Below are 25597 nucleotides of genomic sequence, written 5' to 3' on the forward strand. Positions count from 1 at the left end.
TCAAAGATAAGTTTTTAGAGTGATAAATCTGAGCTTTTGGGACCAGGATGGATGTTGAAAATTGAGCTCTAATCAATTCTTTGAAAATTGAGAAATTTTAGGCAAAATGGATCTAGAATTCCTAGTTTTCTCCTAATTTCACAGAATCTATCCTCACTAAGGGCCTTTGTAAAGATATCGGCTAATTGATTTTCAGTGCAAACAAATTCAAGAATTACATTTTTGTTTTGAACATGTTCTCTTATAAAATGATGTCTTATTTCAATATGTTTGGATCTTGAGTGTTGTATTGGATTTTTAGATAGATTTATGGCACTTGTATTATCACATTTTATTGGTGTTTTATTAAGTTTGATTCCAAAATCTTCGAGTTGTTGCTTAATCCACAAGATTTGAGCACAACAACTTCCGGCTGCAATGTATTCGGCCTCAGCCGTAGACAGTGCCACCGAATTTTATTTCTTGCTAAACCATGAGATTAGGTTTACTCCAAGAAATTGGCAAGTTCCACTTGTGCTTTTTCTATCTAATTTACATCTAGCAAAATCAGCATCAGAATATCCTAACAAATTAATTTGTGAGTCCTTAGAGTACCATAACCCTATAGTTTGTGTACCATTTAAGTATCTAAGGATTCTTTTAACAGCATTCAAATGAGATTCCTTAGGATTAGATTGATATCTAGCACATTAGCAAACACTAAACATGATATCAGGCCTACTTGCAGTTAGATATAATAATGAGCCAATCATACCTCTATAGTATTTTAAGTCTACGCTTTTACCTTCATCATCCTTGTCAAGCTTACATGAGGGACTCATTGGTGTGCCAATTGGTTTGCAGTTCTCCATTCTAAATCTTTTGAGTAGTTCCTTGGTGTACTTGCTTTGGGTGATGGAGATTCCCTCTTTTGATTGTTTGATTTGGAGTCCAAGGAAGAAGGTGAGTTCTCCCATCATGCTCATCTCGAACTCTCCCTGCATAAGCTTAGCAAAGTCTTGACAAAGGGATTCATTAGTAGACCCAAAAATTATGTCATCAACATAAATTTGTATAATTAGCATATCATTTTGGTTTCTTCTCATAAATAGGGTTGTATCTACATTGCCTCTTGAGAAACCATTATTTAGTAGAAATTTGCTTAGCCTTTCATACCATGCTCTAGGTGCTTGTTTTAGACCATATAAAGCTTTATTTAATCTAAAGACATGATTGGAAAAAGCATGATTTTCAAATCCAGGAGGTTGTTCTACATATACTTCTTCAGAAATATATCCATTTAAAAATGCACTTTTAACATCCATTTGAAATAGTTTGAATTTCATAAAGCAAGCATAAGCAAGTAGAAGTCTAATGGCTTCTAATCTAGCAACAGGTGCAAAGGTTTCATCAAAATCAATTCCTTCTTCTTGATTATATCCCTTAGCAACCAGTCTTGCTTTATTTCTAATTATATTTCCATGCTCATCTAATTTGTTTCTAAAGACCCATTTTGTGCCAATTATTGAATAATCTTTAGGTCTTGTTACTAAGGTCCAAACATTATTTCTTTCAAATTGATTAAGTTCTTCTTGCATAGCATTAATCCAGTTATGATCATTTTCAGCTTCTTCAAAAGTTTTAGGTTCAAGTTGAGATACAAATGCACAATGATTAAGTACATCTCTAAGTGAAGAACGGGTTTTTACCCCATGCATAGGATCATCAATTATTAACTCCTTAGGGTGATTGTGAACATACCTCCATTCCTTGGGTAAGTCATTTGTACCTTGAGGTTGTTCTTGAATTTCTTCACCTCTTTCATTTTGTTCGTCTTCTTGATCCTTGTCTTCTGGAGTTGCTGAATCTTTTAGAGTGATCTCCTTCATACTTTCTATTAGTGGATCTGCATCATCAACACACTCATTCTTCCTTGAAGGAAGATCGTTAGATTCATCAAAGACAACATGTATGGACTCCTCAACTACTAAAGTTCTTTTGTTGAACACTCTAAATGCTTTACTAGTGGAGGAGTAACCTAGAAGGATTGCTTCATCTGATTTTGCATCAAATTTACCAAGTTTTTCTTTGCCATTATTTAATACAAAACATCGACAACCAAAAATATGAAAATATGCAATATTTGGTTTTCTTCCTTTCCAAAGTTCATAGGGAGTTTTCTTTAAAAATTGTCTAATTAAAGCACGATTTAAAATGTAACATGCTGTGTTAATAGCTTCCGCCCAAAAATATCTTGGAAGGTTGCTTTCACAAAGCATGGTACGGGCCATTTCTTCTAAGGTTCTATTTCTCCTTTCAACTACCCCATTTTGTTGAGGTGTTCTAGGAGCAGAGAAGTTATGGCCAATTCCATTTTCATCACAAAAATTTTCAAAGTCTTGATTTTCAAATTCTGTTCCATGATCACTTCTAATATTTTGAATTGAAAACCCTTTTTCATTAGTGACTTTTCGATGAAATTTAGTAAAAATTTGAAAAGTTTCATTTTTGTGAGCTAAAAAGAAAACCCAAGTAAAACGAGAGTAATCATCAATTATTACAAATCCATATCATTTTCCTCCTAGACTAGTGGTTCTAGTTGGTCCAAATAAATCCATATGTAAGAGCTCTAAAGGTCTAGAAGTTGAAATAGTATTTTTGGATTTAAATGATACTCTAGTTTGTTTACCTAATTGGCATGCATCACAAATTCTATCCTTTTCAAAATTCAGTTTTGGCAAACCGAGAACTAAATCTTTTTTAATTAATTTTGAAAGAGAATGCATGCTAATATGTGCAAGTCTACGATGCCACAGCCAACTAGTCTCATTTATTTTAGCACTTAAGGAAACTAGGCATTGCATGTCTAATTTAGTTAAATCATTCAAGTCTACCATATAAACATTGCCATGCCTATGTCCAATAAATTTAATGCCATCGTTAATAGGACTTGTCACAATGCAAACAGATGATTCAAAACTTACTTTATACCCTTTATCACAGAATTGACTAATGCTAAGTAAGTTATGCTTTAAACCTTTAACTAGTAAAACATTCTCAATGTATTTGGAGGGAGTGATACCAATGTTACCTATCCCGATGATTTTTTCTTTGTCATTATCTCCAAAGGTGACCATCCCTCCATCCTTAGCATCAAGCGTGATGAATTGTGATTCATCACCAGTCATGTGTCTCGAGCATCCGCTGTCAAGATACCATTTCCTGTTTCCTTCTTGGGATGCTAGACACACCTGCAAGCACAGATCAAGTTTCTGTCTTAGGTACCCAAGCTTTCTTGGGTCCTTTCAGGTTAGTCAGAATGGTTCCTTTTGGAACCCATATTTTCTTTGTGTTTGCATATTTGTTAATAAGACATGTGTATGATTTATGTCCTATTCTTCCACATTTAAAACAAGTAATATTTGTAGACTTTTTGCTTGAATAATTTGCATAAATATCTTTCAGAAATTTTTGTTTCTTCAGGGGTTTATAACCAAGTCCAGCCTTATCATATATAGCTTTCTGATTATCAAGGATCATATTTAGCTTGTTTGAACTTAAGGTGAACTTATCTACTATAGATTTCAGCTTGTTCATTTCATCCTTTAAGTTTTGATTTTCTTGAATCAAGGTGAATTTTTCAATTGAAAGATTTTCAGCTTGTTTCACTAAGGACTGATTTTTCAATTTCAGCTCTTTGTTTTTCTTTCCTAGTTTCTTTAATTCATCAATTGAATCATAGAATGCTTCATGCAATTCTTCAAAAGTAAATTCACTAGTGGATTCAGAAGTTACCTCATTTTCATGTGCCATCAGGCACAGATTGGCTTGTTCTGTTGAGGTTTCCTCGTCGGAGCTTGAGTCATCACTCGCACTCCAGGTCGCCATCATTGCCTTCTTTTTGAACTTCTTTGGACCTTTCTTCAATTGTGGACATTCGGATCTGAAATGTCCTGGCTTCTTGCACTCGTAGCATATAGGGGTTTGATCTTTCTCCTTTTCTTTGCTTTGATCCCCTTTTGTGAATTTCTTTCTCATCCCCTGTTTCTTTTTTCTTAGAAACTTCTTAAATTTCTGGGTGATGAGAGCCATCTCTTCATCCTGATCTTCATCTTCAGAGTCATCCGTTTCATAATCAGGCGAAGTTGTGGATTTGAGGGCAATGGTTCTTTTCTTTTTGACTTCATCCTCTTGATGTTGCTTCATGCTAAATTCATGAGTCATCAAGGATCCAAGAAGCTCTTCTAGAGGTAGAGTGTTCAAGTCCTTTGCTTCTTGGATGGCAGTCACCTTGGCTTCCCAAGTTCTTGGCAGTGACCTGAGAATCTTCCTTACAAGTTCACTGTTAGTATAAGATTTGCCAAGACTCTTTAAACCATTGATTATATCAGTAAAATGAGTAAACATAGCAGTTATGGACTCATCATGCTCTATTTTGAACAATTCATATTTATGTATAAGCATGTTTATTTTAGACTCTTTTACTTGATTTGTTCCCTCATGGGTGACTTCTAACCTATTCCATATTTCTTTAGCAGATGCACAAGTAGAAATGTGATTAAATTCACTAGCATCTAGTGCACAATAAAGAACATTCATGGCTTTGACATTTAATTGTGCCAATTTCTTGTCAACCTCATCCCATTCTTTCTCGGGTTTGGTTGACTCCTCACCATCTATAATCTTGGTGGGTGTGTGAGGACCATTCACTATGATACTCCACATATCATAGTCGAGTGCTTGTATGAAAATCTTCATCCGAGCTTTCCAATAGGTGTAATTAAACCCATTGAAAAGTGGAGGTCGGTTTGTTGATTGCCCCTCGGCTAGAGAAGTTCCAACATGGGTTGCCATAGATCTTTGGCTCTTTGATTGTTAGATCAAAGAAGGGCTAGAGCACCAGCTCTGATACCACTTGTTGCCCAGCTATGCAACCCAAGAGGGGGGGGTGAATTGGGTTTCTAAAAATTTTAAGCCCAACAGATAACTTATGAAGAACAAAACAATGGCTTTAAATCAATATTAATTACCTAAAGCAGTATAGCAAGGATATAATAAAGAAATAAGATAAAGCGATAAAGCACACCACAAACACAAGGATTTATAGTGGTTCGGTGCTAACCTTGCACCTACATCCACTCTCCAAGATCCCACTTGAAAATTTTAATCCACTATCCTTTGTATTCAACCCGAATACAAAACGTCGGAAACTCCGACACTAGCTATCCCAAGCTAGAATACAAGACGTCGGAAACTCCGACACTAGCTATCCCAAGCTAGATCACTTATTTCCCGGGTACAAGTAAACCCAAAACACTCCGATTTCAGGTTCGGATCAACCTTTCCTTGTTTTGGAAATCCTCCAAACACAAGAACAAAAACTCACAAAGAGTTAGAAAATTTAGAGCACAGATTAATACAATAACAGCTCCTTAAATGAGCAAATATAACAATAAAAGCTTTACTCAAATGAAGAACCCCTTTTTCAGATTTTCTCAAAGTGGATGAACGCTTGAATGCTTGAGAAGAGGTTGATTGTTGATTGAAGATCTCTTGAAAGCTTTGAACAATCTCTAGATCAAGGTTGAAACAATAGGCGTGAAGAATTTTCTCCTTGAAAGCTCTTGCTTTTCTCTTTCACACTCTCTCTGGTATATTGTGGATCCTCTCTCTTTTTGTCTTTGGATTTTTCGTTGATCTCAGGCTTTTTCTTGCAAATTTTGGATCCTCTCTTCTGTTCTTCTCTTTTTCCTCTTTTTCTCTTCTCTTCCGTCTCTTTTGATTTCATGTTTGATCCGCTATTTAATCTGCAATTTCTTTCACCATTTAAAGCATTTTGTAGCATTAGAAGCAAGAGAAAATAATTTAGGTAGATAAAGAACCGTTAGAGGATTTTTAGGAAGCATAAATGGCAATTAAAACGGGCAAAAAAATAGCCGTTGCTGACAATTCCCGTCGCAGAGGTCGACTCATGAGTCGACTCATGCTTCAGGGGTCGACTCATGAGTCGACCTCTGTTGCAAAAACCAGAGAATGCGTTTCTGGAAATTCTTGGCTCAAATTAGCAGGGGTCGACTCATGAGTCGACTCATGCCTTGTGGGTCGACTCATGAGTCGACTCACAGGTCGTGCCAAGCCAGAAAACTAGCGTGCCAAGGAGAATTTTTGCGTGCCAATCAGCTCACAGTGCCATGAGTTGACTCATGAGTCGACTCATGCACTTCAAACCTTCATAACTTCAAAAATATAAGTCCAAACACAATAAAATTTTCACCAATAGATTTCAAATCATTTGTTCTACCAAATGGTACTATCAAATCAGGATTTTAGTGAAATTATAATTTTGCCCTTGAAGAGCATAAGGACTTTTTCATTTTAAAATTATTTGTATCCCTTCAATCTACTTTGTGATCATCAAAATCAATCTAGGAGCAACAGATAGAATTTCATATACTTCGACAGTGGGATCTATCATGTATGCCATGACATGTACACGACCAGATGTGGCATACTCACTAGGGGTAGTGAGTAGATACCAATCTGATCCAGGGGAGAATCAATGGAAGGTTGTTAAAACCATCCTGAAGTATTTAAAAAATACTAAGGACCAGTGGCTTGTTTATGGTGAATCGGACTTGAGACTTATAGGGTTTACAGACTCTAATTTTCAGTCTGATCATGATGACAGCAAGAGTGTGTCGGGATTTATTTTTACCCTTAATGGTGGGGCTGTCTGCTGGAAGAGTTCCAAGCAACACACAGTGGCTAATTCAGTTTGCGAGGCGGAGTATGTCGCTGCATCAGATGCTGCCAAAGAAGCGGTGTGGCTGAGAAAATTCATCACCGGACTTAGAGTGGCACCCTCCCTTGTTGGTCCAATTCTGCTTTACTGTGATAGCTCTGGAGCTATTGCTCAGGCAAAGAAACCAAAGGCACACCAGCGGATGAAGCATATTCTGCACCGCTACCATCTCTTCTGAGAAATCGTGGATCGAGGAGACGTCGACCTTCAGAAAATCAACGGGAAGGAGAATCTAACCGACTCATTCACTAAAGCCATTGTGGTAAAGGAGTTCGACGACTTCAAGTCAAAGATGGGTATTAGATACTGCACCAAATGGCTTTAGGCCAAGTGGGAGATTGTTGAAAATAGTATCCCAAAGCCAATCGTCAGTCTGTTGACGGTTGTGCTCTTTGTTGTATTAAGTACATAAATTATAAATAAATAAAAGTTATTTTAGTATTTTTCATCATAAATTATCATTTTCTAATGAACTCTTGTGTTGTGGTGAAGTCCTTAGGACTATTTATACTTGACAAAGGAGGATTTGTCATTTAGTCCTTAAATCTGTTCGCGACCAAATGATACGTTGTTACCAAGGACAATAATGTTTATCGAGCATAGGTCATTGTGTGCCATATAGGTTGGTTGTCCTCTTAACCAAAGAGTGTGGAGACACTGGTATGACATACAGGTGAGATGTAAGGGTACATCTGCACTGAACGTGACCGACTCCGGAGCTATTTCTACTGTCAAGATTTGCTCCGATGGGATATGGATATAACTGTCCCTCCGACCTGAGACCACCACGGTGACTTGCAAGTAACTCACTGTACTTAGGCACTGGACTACCTGAATTTCTAATTCAGTGACGGAAGGATGCTGGGTGTAGTCAAGTACTTGACTTCTCGGTGCGTGTGTCAAGATGGGATTGACCACTCCAGTTCAGGAGCTGTATACAGTCGTGTTTCAATTTAGCAAAATCTTGGCCAGGGTAGTCCTAGTGAGGAGTCACAGGACTGATTGAGTTGAGCACGACTCGGATGATCTAATCAGGGTTGACAGTTTAACCCTGAGTCGTCCTAAACATAGGGGTCAAAAGGAATGAATTATACAGTAACCATATTCATGTAGATTTTGAATGTTGCGATTGTGACTATTCGATCTATCCAGATGTTGGATACCATTGCTAGATGGTCACTTCGATTAGTACAGAAATTGGTTCTTGTGCTACCGGCTTAGGTTCGAACCTGCGGGGTCACACACATTAGAGGTTCCTATCTAATCTAATGGCTGATGAAGAGTCCTAATGTTCATGGACTATGAGTCCTACATGTCTGGGACTCTGTGATCGAGAATCAGGATTCTCTGATCATGAGTCCCATACATTTTGGGTACCGGGGTCAAGAGTCCCACTGGTTTGGGACTCTTCGATCAAGGTTTCATATTGATGGACTTTGATACTCGATTGCCCATCGGATTTGGACTCAATATTTTTGAGAGATTTAATTAGTGATTTGATCACTAATTAACTAAATTTGATTGAGTAATTATTTTTGGATCAAGTCCAATTGAATTGGATTCAGTTGGGTTTGACTCGATTAGGTTAAGAGTTGACCTAATTGTCGAGATGGTTTGGTCCCTGATTTGATCAGGGGTTGGACTTAGTCAATTTTTGATTTGATTAAAATTTTATTGAGCCTAATTAAGCCTAATTAAGTTATATTTAATTTAGTCTAATTGTGCTTAACCTATTTTGATTAGGTTGGTTCAATTAAGATTAAACCACCATTTGAATTTGAATCCCTGCGCCACCTCATATCTCTGCGCCCATTTGAATTCACGAGAAGAAACTTCTCATGAATTTTCTCTCATGCAAATCCCTTCTCACACCCACTCTTGTGCGCTAATCTTTGGATAAAATTGATTAGTTAGCCATTCAAATTCAAAGCGTATTTGAATTTGAATGGATAACTTATCTCTTGCGCCTTCATGACCTTATCCACTTTAGCGCCCCATATCTCACATGAGAAAGAGTTTCTCGTGAAACCTTTCCATGCACAATGCAGCCTCACACCTTCTCTTCTCATGCCCAAGTGGATAGGGATGAGTTGGTTTGCATTTGAATTCAAATTTGATTTGAATTCAAATGTGTAACCACTTGTCTTTATCTTCTCACGCGGATAAGACATGTTCGACGTTGTTTTAAAAAGAGGAGAAGGATGGGGCGTGCGTAGAAAAATTTTGAGAAAAAAAGTGGGGCATGAGGAAGGCTTGTGCATGAGGTGAAGGTCCAAAACCTTTCGAGAGAAAAAGAAAGAAAAGAAAAAAAATTGGGCGCAGGGTTTTCAGTGTGTTCCCTAGGGTTTCAGCCTGGGGTTCGAAAAGTGAGTTAGTGAGCTATGAGTGTCGTGAACCCACCAAATTTAAGGGAGAGAATCATCTACCTCTCAAGCATATTTACTGATGATCCAGAGTATTCTTTGAATCGACAGAGATCGATCGAAGGAGTTCGATCAGCATCAACCGTCGAAAGGGCTCTATAATGAGCTAGCACTCATGAGGAGCCGATCAGATCGGGAGCCTCGTGTGGATGATCCACAGAGGCCAGACATGTTGTGTGACTGCATTGCAATGATCAGAGCCTCCCGACGGTGATCAAATTGCGGTGATCGACTATTCGCACAAAGGTATTGTGTTCTGAACATAGAACAGTAAATTATTTACTGTTCAAATTTAAATTTCAAATTTAAATCCATACATGCTGTATATCATATTTACATCCTAGTGTAGGATAAATATATATTAATTAATTAGATTAATTAATTATTTTCACTGTAAAATAGTGATTTTAAAAAAATTTTAAAATTACCATTTTACCCCTGCACTCAAATTTTGCTTCATTGACAAATATTGACTATTCTTTGCCAAATTAATAATAAAGCTGATGTGGCTAAATTTAACACAAGCTTATCATTGAAATGAACCAAATCAAATAAACTGACTCAAGATAAATCAATCTCCAATAATTTATTGTAAAGGTTCTAGAAGTACCTTTATCTGAGTTTGGAGGGGTGGATTAGATCTCTTTATCCATAGAATTTTGACCACAATGCCCTATTGTGACTTTGGTTGTTGATTGCTTTGAACTGATGTAGCGAAGTCTAGTTTATGGATCTGAGTGCTTCTCATCAGGTTCTTGATGAGTGCATTCTGAAAATTGGACATATCAAGGTGTTTGTGAGATCTGACATGGAAATTAAGTGTCTCACATCTGTTATCTGTGAAATCCAATTCAGAAATCAAGTATTTTAGATCTTTCATTTGTGAGGTCTAATTTGGAGATCCGATAGCCCACATCTTTTATCTATGACATCCGATCTGAAGATCGGATGTCTTACATCTTCTATCTATGAGGTCAAATCTGGAGATTGAATGTCTCACATCTTTTATCTGTGAGATCCAATATGGAGATCAGATGTCTCACATCTTCTATCTGTGAGGTCCAATCTGGAGATCGAGTGTCTAATATCTTCTATCTATGAAGTCTAATTTGGAGATCAGATGTCTCACATCTTTCATCTATGAGGTTGAATACAGAGATCGAGTGTCTCACATTTCTATCTGTAAGGTCCAATCTAGAGATCGAGCTCACATCAAGTCGTCCTGATTTGGTTAGGATTGTTATAGCCTTAATTCGACTTTTCTCATTTTGTTCGGACACTTGAGTCTTCTTCTCATCCTCATTTGGTCAGACTTAATGACCTCATTCGAACGAGATTCTTTACCATCATTTGGTTGGATATTGTAGCTTTGTCTGGATAGAATTACTCTATCCGATCAATATGATATTATCAGACACAATCCATATCTATCATCATCCTTGTTTAATTGATTTTCACTGATCTAGCTTGGATGAAAATTTTTTTTGACAAAATATTATATTGAGATGATCAAAGATTCATCTTCATTGAGACAAAAGTTGAAGACTTTATTGAAAAACTTTATTGATAGTACATTTTGAGATTTTCAGCATTCCATGTCCATGAAATATTTGAACCATCCAAATTCTCAATTCGATAAGTTTTCAGATGAATTACTTTCATAATCTATTAAGGTCCTTCCCAGTTCGGGGCAAGCTTCTTTTATTCTGTAGGTTTTGAGACTTTAGCTCGATGGAGGATCAAATTCTCTTTATGAAAAGTTTCAGGCTTTACCCGAATATTATAATATCTGCCACTCTCTATTTATAAACTACCATGCGAATTCAGGCTCTTTCTCTAATTTTTTCAAGTAAATCTAAATCAATTCTCAGCCGATTTGAGTTGCTTTCTTCATAAAAATTTTCTATTCTAATCTCAGTAGGCCGATCTCCACTGGTATTATAGCTTCCATTCCAAAAGTAAGTTTAAAAGGTATTTCTCTAGTTGGCCTCTGAGATGTAGTTCTATATACTTAGAGAATTTTGTAAAATTTTTATATCCAAAGGCTTTTTGCCGAATGAGTCTTATCTTCAAACCTTGAAGGATAGTTCTATTAGTAACTTCAGCTTCTTCATTTGATTACGGATGTCCTACTAAAGTAAGTCTATGATCTATATGAAGCTCAGAACAGAACTCTTTAAATTTTTGATTATCAAATTATCGCCCATTATCGGTGATTATGATCCGAGGTAAACCAAAATGGTAAATAATTGACTTCCATATGATGTCTTGTATCTTTTTCTTGATGATTTATGTCAAAGGTACAGCTTCTATCTAGTTGGTGAAGTAATCAATAGCCACAATCAAAAAAATTTTTAGCCCTATAGCCATTAACAATGATCCCAAAACATCTATTCTCCATATAGCAAAAGACCAAGGTGCTGTGATAGAAATGAGTTTGGCTATAGGTTGATGTTGGATATTGGTATACCTTTGACACTTATCACATTTATTAACAAAGTTGGCCGCATCTTTTTGGATAGTGGGCCAATAATGGTCTTGTTGAATTACTTTGTAAGCCAATGACCTACCCCTTAAGTGGTTGCTGTAAATTCCTTCACGAACTTTTCGAAGAGCATAATCAGCTTTCGATGGCTCTTAAACACTAAAGTAATGAAAATGAATATGATCTTTTATATAATTGGTTGTCTTGAATGATATACCATAGAGTTTGTCTTTTAATTTTTCTTTCTTCAATTAGATCAATCGGTAGAATTTTTTAATAATATAGTCTATTAATGGATCAATCTAGCTTGCTTCATGTTCAATTTTAGCAACTGGCAGGGCTTCGATATTAGGCTTTTCAAGAACATTAATAAAGACTCTTTGGTTGAGTTCGAAATAATCCGATATGGCCAAATGTAATAGGACATCAGCTCGGACATTCTCCGACCTCGATATTTATATGACTTCTAGATCTTCAAAGCTTTTTGATAATTCTTTTATATTCTATAAATATTGAGATATTATAAAATTTTTAGCTTCAAATTGATCTTGTACCTATCCAACGATAAGTTGAGAATCAGTAAAGACTTTGAGTTTTCTGACATTGAGCTCTTTAGCCATTTTGAGTCCTGCAATGAGTGCTTCATATTCTATGCCGTTATTCGAGGTGTTGAAATTAAATTTTAAAGCATGCTCGATAATAACACCTCTAGATTGGTCAGAATCAAATTAGTTTTACTTCCTTTTAAATTTAATGCTCCATCAACATATAGTACCCAACAGGAATCATTTGTTGCATGATGTGCTACAGTCATGCTGTGCATCAAGACTACTTCAAATTCATGTTCTAGTAAAATTATAACTGAACCTCTATAAATTATAACTATTATATTTAAATTCATTTTGAGTTTTTTTTGTATGAAGAGGGAGGTGAAAGCCTCCTGAATTTATAAATAAAAAAGGTGTGTATGATATAGATGTATAAGACTAAAAGGAACAAAGAGATATATTACAGAAGATTCAGCAAAAAACTTCCAGCATAAAAACATTTAGCAGCAAAAAGGGGAGTCGGTTGGGAAGATCCCACTAAATAAGAAGACGAAGTCATAAAGAGATTCGTAGCCTTTCAACAACAAGAACTTATCCTTCTATGTAAGGTGAGCAGAATTAAATAGCTTCCATTCAATGGGGCGCCAATTAAAGTCTGAAAATTTTGGTATTTTAAACTAGTCCACACATGAAATGCCATAAATGGTTCAAAAGTTATAATATATAATACTATGTCTTATCAACTAATAACCCCCGCAAAATAATATATGGCTCTCTCGAAATCCCAAATAAACTAGCAATGTTACTTCATGTGGTTACGTGCATTCTACAATATCCAACTCCATACCCTTTGGCTGGCACTTGGGCCCAGCTGTTGCGGTCCTCTACATTATCCAAAGGAAGCATATCTAATGATGACTTACATTTAATAACAATATTTAATATTTAAAGATGTTATTTGGATCCACTCTTTCGAGATTTATCAAGATGTGCTTGTTTTTTAGCACCAAAAAATTCTCTCTCCTTTAACCAAAGTTAAAAGAGCACGGACCCTCTGCTGTGCACTGCACCAAGATGTGCTTATCTTTTAGCATCCGAGGATCTCTTCTTTTACCAAAACTAAAAGAGTATGGATCCTCTACTACGCACCATATAGTATGGTGCACGATATGCACGAGTGTGCATAGTCATCCATTATACGATGGATGGTATGCGCGATACACTGCATATGCAGTGCACAGTGCGCGTGACTGTACACAGCCATATAACCGTTCATCATGCGATGGATAGTACATGCGATGCACCTCACCATGCGGAGTATCGCATGCACAGTAGAGGACCAATGCTCAAGCTAAAAATAGAAGGATATTTGTCTTTCTACATTCACACCCTCCAACTTCTTTCCCTCTGAACATGTAATTTTTTTTCTTTATATTTCTTTTTACTAGGAAATTCTATCCTCTTTTGCATGTTTGTCGATGCACCTTTCTAAAACTTCCAACCATCTCCTCCTACCCATGCCCATCTCTCTTAGATAAACTTTTTTCTCTTCCATTTTATAAATTTGATATTGTTGCTTCAGGACTCGAAATCTGAAGTAGAATGAATTGATTTGAGTGAGATTGGGCCGAAGCAATCCTTGTGATTAGATGAAAATTCTTTCAATCTATAAAATCAGTCAAGAAATCGGATAGGGATCCTCCAGTTCTTGACCCTCCGATGCTTAAGTCAGTTCGAGCCTTGAGAACAGAGGTGGAAAAGAGTGAGAAAGCAAGAGAAATTAAATGAAACTGGAGGAGAACTTAATAGGAGTCAAGAGTCTGGCTTGATTTTCTATTGGCAGAGTTTTTCCTAATTTTTGTGAGTTTGACTTACCGATGGAGGATCCCTGACCCTTTATTTATAGAGGGGATGATGAGGCCGTTCTAGAGTTTGTTAGGCCGTTAGGAGAGTCTGTTAGGCGGTTAGAGAGCCACCTGTAAGTGAGCTAGCATACAGCTGTGCATACAAGCTAGACATGAGATCGTGGCTAGCTGTGGCCTAGTTAAGAAAACCACTATGGGCATTTGCAGAATAGCCAAGTCCGTCATAATAATAGCTCACCTCGGTAGAAGGTCAGGGCAAAATAAGGATGACATAACATTCCAGCATAGAGAAGACAAGAGTTCAGGTCAGAATATACCCAATCTAAACATTTCTATCAGTAGAGACGTCGTCCAGAGAGTAAGGGTGACTTTTATACAGCTCGGTAAAATATCAATCTGATTCGATTTACAGATAAATTGGTATGCTAGGATCTGGCACATTAAGATTGATATTCCTTTAATCTCGTATGATGATGCCACATGTCTTGAGGATGGTTTAATGCACCAACAGTTTGCCCCCCACTTTCAATGTCTGAGGTGATAATTTTTTGATCGGACTAGAAAGTAAGAGTATCTTCATAGAGTCTTCACCAATTTGAGAAGTATTCATCATAAAGGCTGGATTTCACTAGTCAGGATGTTTTATCTCCAAATTAATCTTTTTTGATTCAAATATTTACCATCCAAAAGATCTCCTCTCTACATTTGCCTCGTTCTGATCGTTGATCGACTAAGAGATCTTATCTCCACTTTTGAATTTTTGATCTAATTTTTATCATCTAAGAGATCTTATATCTACACTTAACTTTTAGCTTGATTTTTCTATCAACTAGAATTTTTTATCTTCATGCTTGAATTTTTAATCTAATTTTTACCAATCAGTTGATCTTATCTCTGCATTCGATTTTTGGTTCGATATCGAACCGACCAGGAGATCTCATCTCCATATTTTACCTTGAGATTTTTTGGACTGATGTCATCGTCGTCTGGAATAAATGCATCATGCCTCGAGAGCATAAAAATTAATTATTTGGTTGAAAACAAAGAAACTTGACCTTTCAAAAAATGATCCATCATATCTTTCTTCATCATTGCTTGGAAGGATAATTTGAAAATATCTAACAATAGCACAAGAAATGTCAATGTCTGGTTGGTTTATTAGTTTGGGCATGGATCGGTCTAATGTGACAGGATCTAAGGGAGGGTGTGCCTAATTGCCATCTGATCGAGCATTCGATTGACATCAAGTGACACAAATCAATAAGGAGATCAATTAATCTTGACCGTCGGTCCACCTATAAAAGATTTTTGCTCTCTGATCACTGTTCATTTTTCCTGTTATTTGGCAGAGGTGCTACTTAAATATTTTTAGAAGCTTCTTAATGCCGAATGATCTTCGGAGATAGTGAGGAGCTTCATCGAAGTGAGAGAGGAGTCTATCTCATCTCTTGGGAGGGGTTTCATCTGTCTTTTCTAGGCACCAGTCCTTTCTCATTCACTCTCTTTCAACCATAGGGTAGCCCCTTTTTCTTTTTCGAGTCTCCTTATTTTTTCTTTATACTTTTCTTCCGAAAAATATATCCCACAGAAGTAGAAAAGAGAAAGAGACTATAAATGAACCACAGGTTAGGTCAGCCCAGCCCTTACTGGCCATAGAGGTAGGAAATGCACCCTGGGAAGACCCTAAAATCGATCTATTAGGTGAGGGGTGTTCAGATCATAGTGCGGAATCTCCCATGCGTGGTCTCCCGAACTACCTTGGTCCAAAGATAGAGGGATCTATCTTGACCGAGGAGAACCTCACATCCCTTAGAGATAAGTATGATATATTCGATAAATATGAAATGCTAGTATTGGGTCAGGAAGATTGAGTCTCTAAACCTCCTGAGGACTATATAGCCTTCTATGATGAGTCTCTTCGGTCTGGCTTATGATTTTCATTGCATCTTTTTTTCTATAATGTCTTCGATTTCTATAAGGTCCACCCCACCCAAATAACCCCCAATGCCGTTAGGATGATTATAGTATTCATCATTATGTGCGACTTCCTTCATATAGACCTTAGGATCTCTTTGTTTAGATCTCTATTTCTTTTAAAAAAACATCCGGGTGAGAAAGACTGGTGGTACTTCTCACCTCGGAAGGGCTGTAAATTCAAACCCAGCCTTCCTTCTTCCATTCATGGATGGAAAGGCCGTTTCTTCTTTGTCCGGACTCTTATTCCCTGGGGTTTTAGAACTTCATGGGAGCATCCGGATACCAAATATAATTCTCATAATGAAATTCTCTCCAGGGATGAGGTGGCTCATTCAACCTTGATCACCACCAAAACACCCAAGCTCTCTACTTTGATAAATGATCAGACATTGTACGATGTCAGAATCAGTCTGTACTCTCCTCGGGGTAAGATCGGAGTGTTTTATTTTTTTAACTTCTCTCTTTTTTATCTTCAATGTTCTAAAATATATATCTACTACAGAAATGATGTTCAATCCAACAAAGGTGGAGGAGACGAAAAGAAAAGATCAACCGAAATCACCTGCCACTATCCCTGCATTCAAAAGAGTTAAAAGTACGGAACCTCTTCCTGCCCTGGCATCATCCTGATCATCATCAGCGACTCCTTCCTCAGCCAATTCGAAAAGAAGTGAGGCTTACCAAAACCTCAAAATTCTTCTCGAGCATTGTCACTGGAACTACCTCGCCAACCCACCAAGGTAAGGATTAGGAACAATAATGCCTGGCCTGCACCACCCTCTAAAGAGCCCGAGCATAAATCGACCACATTTTTGGGGCACCATCAAGTTCAGCTGAGGGGAATGCCATAACAAAAATGTCACTCTTAGAGCGACCCCGATTAAACCGAGATCTCCTCGAATCTATCATGCCGACCATTGATCTGGAGGCACGTCGTAAGAACAAACTAAAGGAGATCGTCAACCATGGATTTGAACAACTCATGCATGTAAGTATTCCTTGTCTTTTTCTTTTTTCTTTTTTTTTTTTGCTTCGGTGAATGATCGAATTGAATCTTTTATCCTGCAGATTGCTATTGACTTTAAAGTCATGTATGAGAATATGGTCTACCTACTAAAGAATAAAGAGATCATGGATGCCAATTTAATCACCTCCAAGAGGAGGAGTCTGAACTTGCCGTCGGGCTCAAATACCAACTCGAAGAGAATCTAAAGACCTTGAAGGAGAAGAACCAGAACTTGTTGGACCTTTAACGAAAAATAAATGAGTAGGAAAAGAAGATCTTTGATCTACACACTGTTGTAAAAAAAAATAAAGAGCTGAAGCCGAGGCTCAAAAAGACAGAAAAGGCCAATGAAGCTCATAAGAAGGCCATCGAGGCCTTGAAAAGATAAATAAAGGAGTAGGACAAGGTGGCAAAAGTAGTGGAACTGTATAAGGCTTTCGAGGAGTTCGAGGATGAAGTGTCTGAGAGCTCCAAGGGTGCGTATGACTATGCTTTCAGCCATTACCGCAACCTGATCAAGAAGCTATATCCTGAGGTGGACATCTCCAAAGTCATTCCAAAGGTGGCCATCAAGATGGGCATAAAGAGAGATCTTGAATCACCCCCCGATGCAGCAGAGGAGCCAGCAAATAAGTCAGGTCGGTCAACTACTGAGGTGAATGCAACAGAAGCCATCGCTGTAGAGCCCATATCTATGGTAACCCTGATGGAGACTGAAGACCTCGAGGCCGGTAAGAAATCGAAGCCTATCCCAGCTGCAAAGCCTGCTATTTTTGACACCAAAAAGCTAGAGCAACCCAAGAAGGAATCGACTAAGGAGAGCTCCAATGTGCCAGTGATCATTCAATAGAAGTTTTCTTTTCTTCTCAGGATGTACCGACCTGATACAGGTCTTTTTATTTTTCTCTTTTTTCTTTTTTGAAAACATATAAATCTGATGTGGGTTCTTGTTTTTGTACTCTTTTTTTTGAATATCAATGAAAAATTATTTTCTTAAGCACACTTGAGTCATATAGTCTAGCAAATCTCATTACTTGTCCAGATGAAATAATCATATGTACCTTTGTAAATCAACAGAATTGAAAACTAATCACTAATTTAACAGAATCGAAGACTGATAACTTTAAATTCATCCACCTTCAATTAATTAAAAATAGACTGAATGTACTTTTATTTGCATGACTGCTGATGGATGAAGCCTTAAAATTTGATTTGATAGTTAGTATTTTTAAGAGAACCCAAAGATAATTTCACTCCAAACATCAATGTAACATCATGTCGGTCAGAAATTGATATAAAGCCCCTCTAGTCTCATATCTGGCACAAGTCGTCAGTCGATGGGGCGATCAAGTCCTCTAAGACTCTTTCGGACTGAGATCCAGAGGAATACGTATGCCTTTCGAAGCTTTATCAGATCTGAGTCTGGACAAACATTCATGCCCATCAGGGCTCTATCGGATAGAAATCTGGATAAACGTTCATGCCCTTTGAGGCTCTATTGGACTAAAATCTGGATTAAGATATCGTGCCTTATGGAACTTTATCATGCTGGAATCTAGATTAGGATATCGTACCCTACAAGTCTTTATCGAACTGGAATCTGGATAAACATTCATGCCTTTTGGGGATCATTGAATTAGAATCCGGATTAAGATATCATGCCCTACGGGGCTTTACCAGACTGAAATCTGAATTAAGATATCGTGTCCTACAGAACTTTATCAGACTAAAATTCAAATTGATATATTATGTCCTATGGAACTTTATCAAACTAAAATCTGAATTAAGATATCATGTCCTACAAAGCTTTATCAGATTGAAATCTGAATTAGAATATCATACCTTATGGGGCTTTATCGGACTGAAATTTAGATTAAGATATCATGCCCTATGGGGCTTTATCGGACTGAAATTCAGATAAGGATATCATACCCTATGGGGTTTTATCAGATCGAAATTCAGATTGAGATATCGTACCCTACAGGGCTTTACTAGACTGAAATTCGGATTAAGATATCATACCTTATAGACTTTATCAGATTAGAATTCGAATTAAAATATTATGCCATACGAAGCTTTATCGGACTGAAATCTGGATTAGGATATCATTCCCTACAGAGCTTTGCCATACTGGAATCCTAATTGACATATCATGCCCTATTGGGCTGTACCAGTTTAAGGATCGAATTTCAATACATGGGAGAACATCATGTACAAGAAAAGAGCTCATTAGAATATTTTCACTAATAATATTTTTTGAGATTTTCAGAATTTTGAGTGTGAAAAATAACAGACCCATCTAAATTCTCAATTCTATAAGCCCTTGGGCGAACTACATTATGACTCGATAAAGCCCTTCCGAGTTGGGAGCCAATTTACTTTGCTCAGTAGACTTTGAAACTTCAGCTTGTCTCAAGATAAGATCACCCTTCTGAAATAACTTCAGCTTCACTCGAGCATTGTAATATTTAGCGATCCTCTATTTATAGGTCACCATTCTGATATGGGCTTGTTCCTTTATCTCATCAAGAAGATCCAAGTCGGTCTTCGATTGGTCAGAATTGATTGCTTCATAAAATTTTTTGATTCTATCAGATAATAAGCCAATCTCTACTAAAATCACAGCTTCAGTCCCATAAGTGAGCCTAAAAGAAGTATCTCCAGTCAAAATCCGATAAGTGGTCCAGTATGCCTACAATACACTCTGCAGCTCGTCAACCCACAAACCTTTAGCATCAGTGAGCTTTGTCTTTAAACCATAAAGGATAGTTCTATTAGTTACTTTAGTCTCACTATTCGACTGTGGATGTCCAACAGAAGTGAGTCGATGATCAAAATGAAACTTGAAGCAGAATTTATTAAACTTGAAATTATCAAACTGCCGACCATTGTTAGTGATGATGATCTGAGGTAAACCAAATTGACATATTATAATTTTCAAATAAAATCTTGCATTTTTTCTCTGATATCTGAGCTAAAGGTTTTGCTTTCATCTATTTTGTAAAATAATCAATGGCTACCATCAAAAATTTTTTTTGACCTGCCGCCACTAGGAAAGGCCCCAGTATATCCATCACCCAAATTGTAAAAGACCAAGGGGCAGTAATAGAAATAAGCTCAGTAACAGATTGATGTTAGATATTAGCATACCTTTGGTATTGGTCGCACTTGTTGACAAAATTAGTTGCATCTTTTTGAATAGTTGGCCAATAGTAACCCTATCGGATTACTTTATAAGCAAGCGATCTATCTCTCAGATGGTTTCCACATATACCCTCATGCACTTCTCGAAGTGCGTAATCAGCTTCATATGGTGTCAAGCAATGAAATAAAAAAAGAGAATAAGACTTTTTATATAAATAGCCTTCTTGGAAAACATTCCACGGAGCTTATCTTTTAATGCTTCTAGTCTTGATCGGATCATTGGGTAGGACTCCTTTAGATATGTAATCCACGAGGGGATCAATCTAGTTCGACTCATGACCGACCTGAAATATAGAGAGTACTTCAATACTAGGTCCATCCAACTATTCAATTAATACTTTTTGATTCAATTCAGAAAAACCCGAAGTGGCGAGGTGTGATAGAGCGTCAATCTCGATATTTTTTGATTTAGAAATTTGGAGCACTTCAAGCTTCTCAAAATTTTTGGATAGCTTTTTGACATTCTGTAGATAATGAACCATCATAGAATCTTTAGCTTCAAATTGACCTCGAACTTGGCCGACCACAAGTCCATGAAATCCTTTAATTTTCTGACCCCAAGCTCTTTTACCATCTTGAGACCCACCGTTAGGGCTTCATATTCAGCATCATTATTAGAAGTATTAAAATTGAACATCAGGGTTTACTCAGTTATGAATCCTTCAGAACTAGCCAGAATCAAACCGATGCCACTTTCTTGAGAATTTGAAGCCCCATCTACGTGAAGAATCCAAAATGAATCATCACTTATAGGGCTTACTGGGATTGACCCATCATCTAGGACAGTGCATTCTATGACAAAATTAGCTAACACCTAGCCTTTAACTGTAGTTCGAGATCGGTAGTGGATATCAAATTCACTGAGTTCAATGACCCATTTGATAATCCGATCTGAAGTATCTACTCTTTGTAAAATCGATCTGAGTGGCTGATCTGTCAATACCGCCACAGTATGTATGAACTTGGAAATAGGACTTGAGTCTCCAAGCTACCATGATCAAAGCATATATCATTTTTTTAACTTTTTTATATCAGATTTCTGTGTCCTGCAATAGTTTGCTGGTGTAGTAGATAGGTCTCTGAATTTCTCTTTCTTCTCAAATAAGAATCGAGCTAACTGCAAAAGGTAAGATGAAAATATACATATACAGTTCTTCATCTTCGACTGGCTTAGAAAGAAGAGGTGGAGAACTAAGATACCTCTTCAGATCTTCAAAAGCAGTCTGACATTCTTCTGTCTAGCTGAAATTTTTGATTTCTCAATACTTTAAAGAATGAAAGGCATCTTTCTGCGGACCTAAAAATAAATCGACTGAGGACTGCTACTCACCCGGTGAGCTGCTGGATTTCTTTAATAGAAGTTGGATATTTTATTTTTAATAAAGCTCTAATCTTTTTGGGGTTAGCTTCTATCCCTCTTTGATTAATGATAAAGTAAAAAAATTTATCTAAGCCAACTTCAAAAGCACATTTATTGAGATTGAGCTTCATCTGGTATCTTTTAAGTTCTCCAAATGCTTTCTTCAGGTCAGTAATATGCCGATCTTCCTCGATGCTTTATATTATCATGTCATCAACATAGACCTCCATATTTTGACCAATTTGTTACTTGAAAATTTTATTGATAAAGTGCTGGAATGTAGCACCTATATTTTTAAGATCAAAAGATATCATTTTGTAACAATACAAACATCTTTCGATGATAAAGATAATATTTTCTTCATCTTCTGGAGCTATTTGGATTTGATTATAGCTGAAGAAGGTATCTATAAAGTTAAGAAGTTTGTGATTAGAGGTAGCATTTATAAGCTGATCAATTCTCAATAAAAAAGAATTATTCTTCGAACAAGCTTTATTGAGATCTTTGTAGTTAATGCATATCTTTCATTTGCCGTTAGCCTTCTTAACCATAACAATATTGACTATCTACTTCGAATAATGAGCTTCCTTAATAAATCTCGCTTTTAAAAGTTTTTCAACTTCCTCATCAATAGCTTTCTGTCTTTTCGAGGTGAAACTTTTCTTCTTCTGTTAGATCGATTTAAAATTTGGATCTATATTTAGTTTATGAATAATCACATCGATTGGGATACCAGGCATATCAGAAGCTGACCAAGCAAAGACATCAGCATTTGCTCACAGAAACTTAATCAGTTTCTCTCTTAAGCTAGGTTTAAGATTCACATCGATCTGGACTATTCTTTTTGGATCATCTCCTAAAGGAATGGCTTCAAACTTTTCCACCGGTTCACCTCAGATTTTTCCGACCTCATCTAGTGTGTCGGTATATCAACTGACATAGTTTTTACTAGTTGGTTCATTTTAGCAGAAATCATAAAACACTGTCGAGAGCTACTATTTGGTCGTCACGTATTTCACCAACTCCTTAGTCAGAAAATGCACCAATAGATGATAAGTAGAGATGATGGCCCTAAGAGCGTTAAGACCAGGTCGGTTAAGGATAGCATTATAAATAGATAAGACTCTGACTATCAGAAAAGCAAGCTGTACTATTGATTGCCTTGGTTCCTTTCCCACCGTAACTAGTAGAGTAATTTCTCCTTCAACTGTCATCGGATTTCTTGAGAAACTGATGAGGGGAGTACTGATCCACCTAAGCTATCTAGCTAGATTCATTTTTTAGAAAGTATCATAAAACAATACATCGGTAGAACTTCTATTATCAACAAGAACTCTTTTTACGTTATATTTTGGTATAGTCATAGAGATGACGATAGTATCATTATGAGGGATTTGAATATCCTTTACATCATTTGCAAAAAAAGAAATAGCATCTTCAGTTCTCTACCTTTTAGGGGATGGGTCATCAGTGTCAGGCAGGATGCTAGATATCATATTGATAACACCGGCAGTTGGTCAGTTGTGATCATCAAAAGTTTCTTCTGCTAGAGGTCTGTATTTTTTAGATTTGGCCGGTCTGACATATTTATCGAGGTAGTCCCGATGCACTAGAGTTTTTATCTCATCTCGCAGCTGTCTGTATTCCTCGATGTCGTGGCCATGAAGCGGCAATATTTTCGTTTGTCTCTTTTCTCTGATGGGGCCCTCAAAGGATCAGACCTTCGGAGATATCTCTTTCCTTCAATCTTTATCAGAATCTGAGCTCAGAGAGTAGACAGAGGGGCATATGAATTAAAACATCAAGGTGGGCTTCTTGACCTCAGATTTTTTTGGAGTTGATTTGAATTTTCAACCTACTCATCACTCTCTATTGGCCCTTTTTTTTCATTCTTGTCCTTCTTTGCCTACCTTAAGATAGCCTCTTGCTCCTCGGTCTGGATGTATTTACGTACCTGATCGAGCATTTCATCATAGATATCCGAAAAATTATTATTCAGAGAAAAAATCAGACGGTTGCTCCAGAGTCTCCTTTTCAAAGCAAACATGGCAGTTGATTCATTAAAATTTTTCACCTCCAAGATGGCCACGTTGAAATGAGCCATGTACTTCTGGAGATCTTTTCCTTTCTGTTGCTGAATAGAGAAAAGACTATCCACATACCTCAAATGAGGTCTGTTAGTATCAAAATAAGTGATAAACAACCTCCTAGCTGTTCAAAAGAAGAGATGGACCCCTATAGGAGTCCAGAAAATCAAACCCTCACTGCCTTCTCGAGGGTTACAGAAAAAGCAATGCATAGTAGGACATCATAAGCCCCTTGCAAAGCCATGAGAGCCCTGTAGCCCTCAATATGATCCATTGGATTAGCAGAGCCATCAAAAGACTCGATGGCGGGCATCTTGAACTGATTCAAAACAAGCTCACTCAAAATTTTATGAAAGAAAGGAGATCGAAGATTGAAACTATCTTTATTCTGAGATCAACTTCCTATCTGAAACTCCATTATATGGTTTTCAAGATCCAGGACCGTGTGCTCCAGGTCGCCCCCTCTTTGAACTTTCAGAGTGCTAGGGGTAAATTCGCTGTCAGTCTCATCAATGTGATGTTCGTCTTGATGGGCCGGTTGAGGACTATGCTGAGATAAAGCATGTGGGGGAGGTGCTTCTTTCGATGGTTGTTCCTCACTCTTTTGAAGCTGCTGAATAGTTTTTATCAGGACTTGGACTTGCTAAACAAGGAAGCTAAATTGCTGAAGATCAACAGCAATTGATTGTTGTAGTGGCATGACCTCCAGTACTCCTTTTTCTGGAGTGGAGAGAGAAAGATGCTGAGCTCTTGCCTGGATCATCTTTCCCACAAAAAAAATCAGAGGTCCTCCTTCTAGTGCCAATCTATTGCTTCAAGGTTCGAAATTTGGAGTAGAGTGAGTCGATTTGAGTGAGACTAGGTCGAAGCAATCCTTGTGATCTGATGAAAATTCTTTCAATCTGTAAAATCAGTCAAAAAATTGGCTGGAGATCCTCTGATTCTTGATCCTCCGATGCTTAAGTCAGTTCAAACCTGGAGAACAGAGATGGAAAATAGTAGAAAAGCAAGAAAATTTGAATGGAGCTAAAGGAGAACTCAATACGAGCCAAGAGTCTGGCTTGATTTTCTACTGATAGAGTTTGCCCTAGTTTTTGTGAGTTTGACTTATCGATGGAGAATTCCTAACCCTCTATTTATAGAGGGGATGATGAGGCCGTTCCAGAATTTGTTAGGCCGTTAGGAGAGTTTGTTAGGCAGTTAAAGAGCCATCTGTAAGTGAGCTAGCATACAGCTGTGCATACAAGCTGGACATGAGATCGTGACCAGCTATGGCCTGATTGAGAAAATCACTGTGGATATTTGCAAAATAGCCAAATCCATCATAATAATAGCTCACCTCGATAGAAGGCCGGGATGAAATAAGGATATCATAACATTCTAGCATAAAGAAAACTAAGGTTCAGATCGATATATATCTGATCTGAACAATTTTGTTAGCAGAGACGTCGTCCAAAGAGTAAGGGCGTCTTTTATAAAGCTCGATAAAATATCGATCTGAATTCAGTTTACAAATAAGTTGGTATGCTAAGATCTGGCGCATTAAGATTGATATCTCTTTGATCTCGTATGATGATGTCATGCATCTCAAGGATGATTTAATGCATCAATAAATATTTTATTTTTTTTGGAGTTGTTACGTGCAAGTTGTTTGCTATCAATGGCGAGCGCAACAGTGGCTGCAGGATCCATGCACATATATGATATGTGCCTTATGTGTTTGTGTATATAGGTGAGTATCATGCATAAAGGTGCACGTCATATCCATTGCCCTACGACCAACTTTTGTATGCTGCAGAGCTTCCACCAATAGCAAAGACAAACCACTTTGTGTGCTTGTGAAATTTCAATTAATAATGAT

This window comes from Elaeis guineensis, chromosome 10 (genome assembly GCF_000442705.2).
Source record: "Elaeis guineensis isolate ETL-2024a chromosome 10, EG11, whole genome shotgun sequence".
NCBI lineage: Eukaryota > Viridiplantae > Streptophyta > Magnoliopsida > Arecales > Arecaceae > Elaeis > Elaeis guineensis.